This window comes from Bidens hawaiensis, unplaced genomic scaffold (genome assembly GCF_021521415.1).
Source record: "Bidens hawaiensis isolate Kalapana, Puna unplaced genomic scaffold, B.hawaiensis_p1.1 tig00011225_1, whole genome shotgun sequence".
NCBI lineage: Eukaryota > Viridiplantae > Streptophyta > Magnoliopsida > Asterales > Asteraceae > Bidens > Bidens hawaiensis.
Genome location: NW_027491871.1, coordinates 269,777 through 279,125, shown reverse-complemented (window position 1 = coordinate 279,125; position 9,349 = coordinate 269,777).

The following is a 9,349-nucleotide window of genomic DNA, read 5'->3' as shown; positions in this document are numbered from 1 at the left end:
AAAGAAAGAAAAATAAAATATATATATGAGTATATATATGTATATGATTATTCTTTGTTATAAAATATATTATTTAAGTATTATGAGTATACTTAAATAATAAAGAAAATAATACATTTCTTAAAGAAGAAGAAACGTCGGGTTTTATGAATAAGCTAAAGGTTTATAAATTACTATTAAAACTAAAGGTTTTAAAGTAAAAAGAGATTATGAACTAAAGGTTCATCGAGATAAATAAGACTAAAGGTCTTAAGCCAGATCGTGTATCCGACTAACAAAAGTTATACTCGTACTATAGGTGCGAGATAGCAAGAGGAGAACTCACAGACGGCGTTGGAAACCGATCCCTATTAAAAGGTGAATACGCCCCACTTTTACAATCTTGTTTTCAAACAATCAAACGTGTTATGTGTAAAACTTTACATGAGGCTACATGTCTCTAAAAACATTGTAAATAAGAGTATAAGCTTAGCCCTCAGGCTGTGGTATAATTTTGTCTGGATCCTTCCATATGTGGTATGCGGTGGGCACATCGCACCACGCCTGGTCACGACCTCCAGCCACAATGGGCCGAACCAAAGTATATTCGAGTGAGAATGACCTTGTGTATATTTATGGTACCTAAGTTATGTTGAGACAATGCGGTGTCTTGCAGAGGTGACCTAGTGTAGAGACTCGAGTTTTTGAGGATTGTTTAACTTGATTATTCCTAAGCCAAGATGGGCTGAGACTTACGTGGTCTCAAGGGGTAATTAAGTAAAGAAAATATTTTTAGCGTCAGCATATTCACCAGCATTCGTTGCTGACGTATTTTAATAACATTTTGCAGGTAACCAAGACTAGAGCTTGAAAGACGAAGAAGCTCAAGAATCCGATGGCTCGGATAACTTTATGTAAATATTAAAACATGGTGGTTTTGTAAAACTTTTAAAACAAGTAAAACTAATCGAGACTTCGTCTCGTCTTTTGTATTGTAAATATTTATAATATGATCCTTATAAAGTCTTCCGCATTAACCCGTTACTCTGATTTATTTACAAATGTGGTACCAACTATGATTCATACTCCTAGACCTAAATTGGGGGTGTGACACAGTCCCTTTCTGCCTCGAGATTTATAAAGGGCTCGGTCCCTTTTCTACCTTGAGTATTATTAGGGCTCAGTCCCTTTCTTCTGTACCTGGCTATCTCTTACATTACTTCATAACATTCATACGTACCATTCGTACATTATTCATAACATTATAACTTGACGGTACATGCAATATCCGAATATTGTTCGCGTACCAACAAGCAATCATTCATACTTTATATATGTATCGTTCATATCTCCAAACTATCACCCGACGATACATGCAATATCCGAAAATCGTTCACGCACCGTCAAACATTCATCTATACATAATCATATAAGGCATACACTTATCACTTAAGGTAAGTGTATTAACTAATCACATCGATTATGCACATAGCCCCGAAAACATAACAAGGAATAGGGCTAGAAACTTACCTGAACTCGATTATGTTCACCGCTAATTGTTATTCCTTTCCTTAGCTGTGCTCGACTAACTGTATAACAATTACACGTATCAATTTAACTATCACTACTCACAGCGCGTTTCTAGTCTAGTTATAACCCTCAACGTGCGAGGGTCCAGGGGCAGCGGGGTCTAGGGGCGGCAGCCCCTGGCTGGGGTCGAGCTGCCAGGTCAGTTTGGAAAAATTTTATTTCCATTAACTGTCTTAAAACATTTTCCATTAGAATTTTGAATCATTAATTAATTTACTAACTTAAAGTTCAAGGGCTTCTTTGTAATTATATCATTCTTTACTAAGTCCAGGGACTGTTCTTGCCATTCCGTTAAACTTCTAATTCGTTACTGGTTCATAATGAATTGGTTTATCTTAGCGAACTGGTTCCTATAACGAATTGAACCCTTTAACGAACTGGACTCCTTAACGAATCAGTCCATATAACGAATTAGTCCATATAATTCGTTATCTCTTCTAACGAACTGGCTATTTAACCCAACACTAGTCCGACTCATAAGAACTCATATTTCCTTTATTAACCGATACTTGGAAAACGTGATGTTACAAGTTTCATATGGATAAAAAATAGAGCAAATTGTTTAGATTTGGATTGGAACAAATGGAAGTCATTGGTTGTGTAAGTTTTTGTGGTCTTGTTTGTTGTCGGCCCTTGCTATCTTCTCGGTAGGAAGGGTTTCGGCTTTGTTTTAATGAAATTTGTTGTTCAAAAAAAAATTATAAAATACTTAAGCCAATAATTATATTTTACTATATTATATAATAATACTTGTTTTAAATATTTATTTTAATTTAAAGACTCATCTAACTTTATTTGTTAAAACCTTTATTAATTTATAACATCTTTATAAACATATACATACACACACACATGTTTAGTTTTAACAAAAAGTACGGAAAACGACTAGCTAAACGAGCCGGTTTCATGAAAACATTAATTAATTTACCTTTTTATATTAATTACATTGTATTTCATTGATTAAATAAGATTAAAATAATAAAATAACAAAGTTTCCAAAAAAACAAACTGGGGGAACTCGAACCCGCGTCCCTTAGCCGTCCACAAGTCTTAACCAATATGCACCAGCCACTAGGCTGGTGACTAACTCATGTATAAGATGAAATCAATATTTTATATACCCACTGATCAAATCACCAAACCACATAAAAACCCTAGCAAAATCAACCGGCTAGAACGCTCAATGTTTGGTCGATTAACCATAGGGTTAATGTTACTAATACAATGATGAACTAGAAACACACATGAATTACCTTAAACGCTGTTTAATTGATTATTATATTGATTGGACTATGAATGGCCTAAACACGAATTAGGATTGATAAAAACAGTCCGTGATAATGCATTGCTCCTTGGGTTAGCTTCGTGAGGTCACGGGGAAGATGCAAACGAGTTTAATTAGATTATTATGACCTCTAGATGGTATAATACCAAATGGGTTTAGGACGGTTTGTTAATAATGTTAATCCGTATCAATTTGATCGTATTTTCCAAATTAGATGTGTCGGTATATGTTGTAATATACGTATGAACGATCTTACAAGATTAATTTTAAGTATTATATGAGAATTAAGCTACAACAAATCAAACGGGCATTCGGGTTGGACGGGTTTATGGGTTTTGGGTCTGGATATAGGTTGGGTTTTAATATAATATAATTTGTTTAACCAAATTTGCAATATGGTCCCTGAAGTTCTAGTGTGGATACAAATGAGTTAGAACTTATCTTTAGGGTGTAGTTTGTATATAACTCAAAGTTATTATGGGTAATTAAATATATATAATAAAAAATAATAATAAAATATTAATAACTCGATAAGCGTGATATTTTTATTGGTTAAATTACCCGATCATAGAAACTGGTCGGGTAACGGCTAACAAAACGATAAATGAAAAATCCTGATTGCTACAACTTCGTCCCACGGGGCGTACTCCTCGTTCAACTGGGAATTGGATCGTTATAGGCAGACGAATTAGATCTTCAACTAGCAAAGGAATAAGATCCTCAACAGTTGGTAGGTTTGGATTTTAATCGTTACGTTTTGTGGTGGCGGTTTATTGTTCTATTATGTGAGAGCTTAACAACGAACCAACCATGTCCAAAACAAAACTAAAATGAATGAGATATTGATCTCAAAGTTGTGTTGTTGGAACAACCAAAGCTATGAAAAGTTATAAGAAAAGGGAATAAGGTTTGTCATATTGTACCACATAAGTTATGCGAAAATTTAAAGTGATTTACTTATTGTATGTTGTGTCTCTAAAAATAATATGCACAAGTTAAACCTTAGAGAGTGTAGAGCACCCTAATTGGTACCACAGAAGCATGCACGTGGTGTGGGCGATGGGAGCAATGTGGTGCCATCGTCACAAGCTGCTGGAGAGTCCTTTGTATTCTTGGCTTCACGTGTAACTAACGTTGTCATCAAATGCTGATGAGTTTAACAATTGTTTCAAGTTAGTTAAGTTGTCTTGAGTAGGCATGTTTGGGGCAGGAGGATAATATTGGTGATCATCTTCTAAGCAATACATATGGTGTTGAGAGTATAATGCAGATGATGGAATTGTTGGGGTGGATATGGGTATTGATACAATTTCTAGTAAGTATAAACCGGTGGTTGAAAATTCAATTCATTTTGGCTACAACCGTCTTTCTATCTAGAGACTTCTTGGAACAGACATTCCTTTTTTGCTTGATTACATGTTGCGTATATGTAATAGAAATATAAAAATATCTATATTAATAAATAAATAAAACTTCCCTCATGCCACGTGTCATCTCCTTACCACATTATCCCTCATCATTTCCCGCCTCTCTAAAACCATCTCTCCAAAATGGGTATCCGACCCATTTTATCTCACAAAACATCCATTTTATCTTTTCCGAACCCTAAATCTATCTTCATCATCAACATGTCTTCATCATCTTCTTCATCGTGTATCTGCAGCCCACCACAAATTCCGCCATCTTATCATCATCTTCATCATCATCCACGTCTCATCGATACCGCCTCCCACCACAGATCCGGCAATATTCAAAATCACCTTCCAGTTTCCTCTCCTCGCCATCGTTACTATTCAATCGGAACTTTTATGTCGGTCGGTATGCCTTTCTTCGATTACTATCACAGTTTAATTTAAATATATAGGTTTAGCCATTATAGGTTTAGCCGTTATTTTTTTTAATTTGGATTCAGTTCATAATCATTTGTTTCAGTCGATTAGGTTGATTTACGAATTTATTTAGGCATACTTGATTCTACGATTTGAAAATTAATTTTTTTTTTTAATTTAAGTTGTGTTTGTATTTTCAAATTGAAGCCTCTGTTCATTTAACGCTTTAGCAAATTGGGGGCTATTAGTATTGGGGTTGGTTTTCTATCTTTCAATTGAGGATTTCTATCATAATAACACACTTTCGTCCATGTCCCGTCGATTGCTACGGCGATTAAGGTACATATTTTGTTGTTAATTGCTCTGGCGTGTCCTCTAATAAAACTTTTAACTAATAAATAAAGCTTTATGAATCCATTATTGATAATCTATTATCGATTATTGATGTCCATGTTTCGTTTATTGTTATTGATTGATTGATTGATGGATAGTAAATCAATTTTGTGTTTGTTAATTAGTAACTTTATATATGTTAAAGTTTGTAAGGATTATATGTTTGCAGTCCCTTTTTGGGCATTCCTGCTTATGCTATTCATTCAAGTATCTTTAATTTTACTTAACTTTATAATTCAGTAGGCAATCGGGTATATCAATGAATATGACTTTTATTAATTATGATTTTGTTTATGCCATTCACTAAACATTATAAATAAGAGGTATGTGTAGTTATGATTTTGTTGAAGTATGGGTCTCCTTGAGTATGTAAAACACATAGAAAGAAACAAACGGTTTTTATTATTTATATACATGTATAAATGTGATTATGTTACTTACCTAAAGGGCTTTTGTATACAAGTTTTTGTTCATATATACCAATTCGATGTTCTTTTTGTGTTTTACAAAAGATTTATGTATATGTTTGAGGTTATGTTAGGCTTCAGATTTCAGTGTTACTTATTTATATCATTTGGTTATGGGCTTTCAAATTCTTCATATCGTTTGGTTCTTTTGGTATATGTAATCTTAGGGCTTGATTAGTTTATATAAGGTCATTATGTATGGGCTGATTATACTTGGTTACAAACAAATATTACAAATTTTATTAAAAACTTATTATTTAGGAAAATAAAAAAAATCAAATGAGAACACCCTTATTTAAAATTCAAAGAGAATATGTTTGTAGAATTCAAATACTTAACACATTATTATGGGTTGGGTCAATTTTAAAGTATGTAGCCCCGAATAATATGTTTTCTTTTGCATTTGAGTTGTTTGTTGCTCTTGTTCTATCAAAATTGCAGTATTTGACTTGAAACACTTGAGGCCTGAATTGTATATTTTTCCTCTCATTGTGGTAAAATGAGGATACAAGCCTATTTGGATGCTTTTTTATCTCAGGTTAGTGGAAAAGGGAAACAACTCAAATTGGTTAAAAGTTACTCTAAATCTATTTTAATGCGTATAATGATACAAACATTTAATTAGTTTCATTAATCTTTAGATATTTATTATAAATTTATAATCATATATTAAATTGAATGATTATGGGCTTTTGAAATCATGTTAAAGGCATCAAGTTGATATACCATGTTAAATGAATTGCCAGCTAGGTAACACTAAACCAAAATACGGAGTTCGTCGCTGAAGTCATCAAACTCTTGGAACTCTCTACATTACAATTGTTAATTATCACATCTCTGGTAATAAATTCTCTTTTTTTATTCTAAACTAAGGGTCCGGGGCTTATAAATTATAATTTGGAGCTATATATGTTTTGGTTTAACTGGTTAACTTCACATGAATTTTTTAAAACCTGAATTAAAGACATAGGTGGTTATATGAAAAGTCAAATGGACAAATTACTTATTGAAGACCTGTTAATACTGGTCAAAACTCAAAACTTCCAAAGTGGAGTTCATTATTAACAACCAATTCCAAATTTTGAAGTACGAGAAAAATGACAAAGTAAATGTGCTAAAAAGTCAACAAAAATGATGGAGATGGTTATAAATTTTACAAGGGCAAATTTTGGAATTAAAAATTTAATGGAAATTTGAATTGTTGGGGGTACAAATGCCTCTGTGTTTAGGATTGGCTGGGATATGCTGATTTTTTTTCCAGTTTGTATAAAAACTCAAAAGAGCTGAATATGATATCAGGTATATACTTATTTTGAATACAAAGGTGATAATGAGCCTAATTTGGAAAATAGGATTAGGAAAAGGAAAGTTGTGAAGACCATATTAATTTGGTTTTGGGCATTGGCTACATATGAAAGTTTTGAGGTTAATTCCATGTTGGCATTGGATATTAACCCACTGATTAAAAGCCAATATGTATTGTTGGTTTGGGGCTGGGAACAATGAGGGTAAAAGTTACGAGTATAATTTCAAATATTGTATACATTTTACACATAATTATGTAATTATTGCTTATCTGTAATTTTGTTTCTTTATTTTTTTTATTTGTATCATATTATGAATTGTAATTTAAACATTGACACAACCTGTTACTTTGTAAAAATTGACTGTAACTTAATTTTGTCCTTATTTGATGTAATTTAGCAATTTTTATATTCTCTATTTTTACTCATGACATGAATAATCATATCATTTATATTGTGTTCGATCATACAATATTTTGCATATTTTGTGACTAATGTATTAGTAAAATAAAAAATATATTGACTTATTATTATTTGATATTCTGAATGTTTATCATGACATTTTATTATTTTATTGATATTCAGAATGTTTTAGACTTATAAAACTACATTTGTTAAACCCGTGTTGTACACGGGTACCTAATCTAGTGAATAGAAATATAAAAGAAGAGTGTGTATTTTGGTGTAAAAACTTTGGTTAGTTTACAGTGTATTAAAATTACGTTATGTATTATTAAAAAAATGTCAAACGGTCTCATGACCATTGCGAACGGCTATTTACATCACCATCAATCGGTTTCTCAGAGCATTTTCATCCAACCCCCTATTTTATACGAGAGATGTTTTTATAATTAAAAGAGTGATTTATGGTGTTGTGAGTGAAGACTTTTTATATTTTATAAAACACAATGATTTTTCTGTATATTTGAAAACTATTGTTCACCCCTTATAATTTTTTTAATATATTTGGAAAGTGGTTGTGAGTGAAGGAAAGAGAAATGTTAATGATAAATAAAAAATATTATTTAATTGAAAAGTATAGAAAAAATGTAATGTGTTTTAGTATAATTTTGAATTTAGAGATAAAGATTATGATGAGAACACTCTCATACCCGGATTTATATACAATAGACCCAACCCTCATATTATGGCCCTTTTATTACTTAAAGTGGGCCTTGGTGTCACGGGCTATATTTGTTCCTTTTATTTAAAATGGGCCTTGTTGTTCACATACTCCTCCCAAGTCCCATCTCACTGACCTTTTTATCATCAATACTTGAAATGGTCACATAACCACAGAACAAAGTTACGAAAGCCAGTCGTCACAAAGGGTCTCAATCTTTTTAATAAAGTCGGTCACTTTTTTTTTGCTTGAAAGTCTACATGTCCATCTACTTCAACTCCTAAACTACCTCAAGATAAAATTTACTCTCATTCTAAATTTTGAACTCTAAGTCTTTACTCTCAAAAACAAGAGTCTTAACCACATAGCCAAAACTAGAATGACAACCTCTTAATGATTAAAATGTAACCTTAAGTTTGAATGGTTAAGAGACTACCTCTTGATGGTTACCTCTTAACCATTATGATTTAATGTTATCTCTTAACCATTAAGATTTTATGAACCATTAAGAGGTAGCCTTTTAAAGATCATTAAAAAGGTACTGAACAGCTCGTACAAAAAAATATGTAGAAATATAATTTGGTTGTATACACGTTTACAACAGTTTATTTAAAAGAAATAAAAAAAAGAAACAATTCAGTCTAGCAATAAAGTTTTCAAAGAAAAAAAAAAAGAAAACATAACTTGATCGAAAATTTTTTTAAAAAGTGTTTAGATAACTAAAAGGAAAAAAAAGCGATTTGATTGCTAAATCATCGTAATTCTGTAAGATATAAAAATATAATTATTTCCGAAAAATGTAAATATTTTTATTTCAAGTTGGAAAGAAAGAAAGAATAATAAGCCGGTGATAACTTTTTTCTGAAAATAAGAACTAATTTTCTAATAGAAAATTTTTAAATATATAATTCAATAGCAGTGTAATTGTTCTAACTTTGTGTGTTTTGTATTTATATTGTTGAGGGGCTATTATAGCTATTTTGGATATTTGAGGGAGCTCGTAGCCATCTTAAAAATTAAAGGGGGCTAGTGTTCATGGGTAAACTTTGTATATACGTCGCAAATTGAAAAGATCGACTATGCAATGTTTTTTTTTGTCTTCTCCAACCCGTTTGATTAGAGTTCGTCGGTGTTCGTCATCTGGATCTTTACACCTGGGTTGATTGTTTTGTTATTTGTATTTTTCTATAGTATAATCAGTTGTATCAACTTATTAGTGTTTCATTGGATCTATTATGTTCTTATTCTGAGAGAGAGATTTCAAATTAAATTTAGTAACAAGTGATTAATGATTTTGTTATATTTTCGTTAAATAATAAATAAATCAACTGTTTTCCTAATTCCTAACAAAAATGACACAAAAGTTTTGAGAATATAAA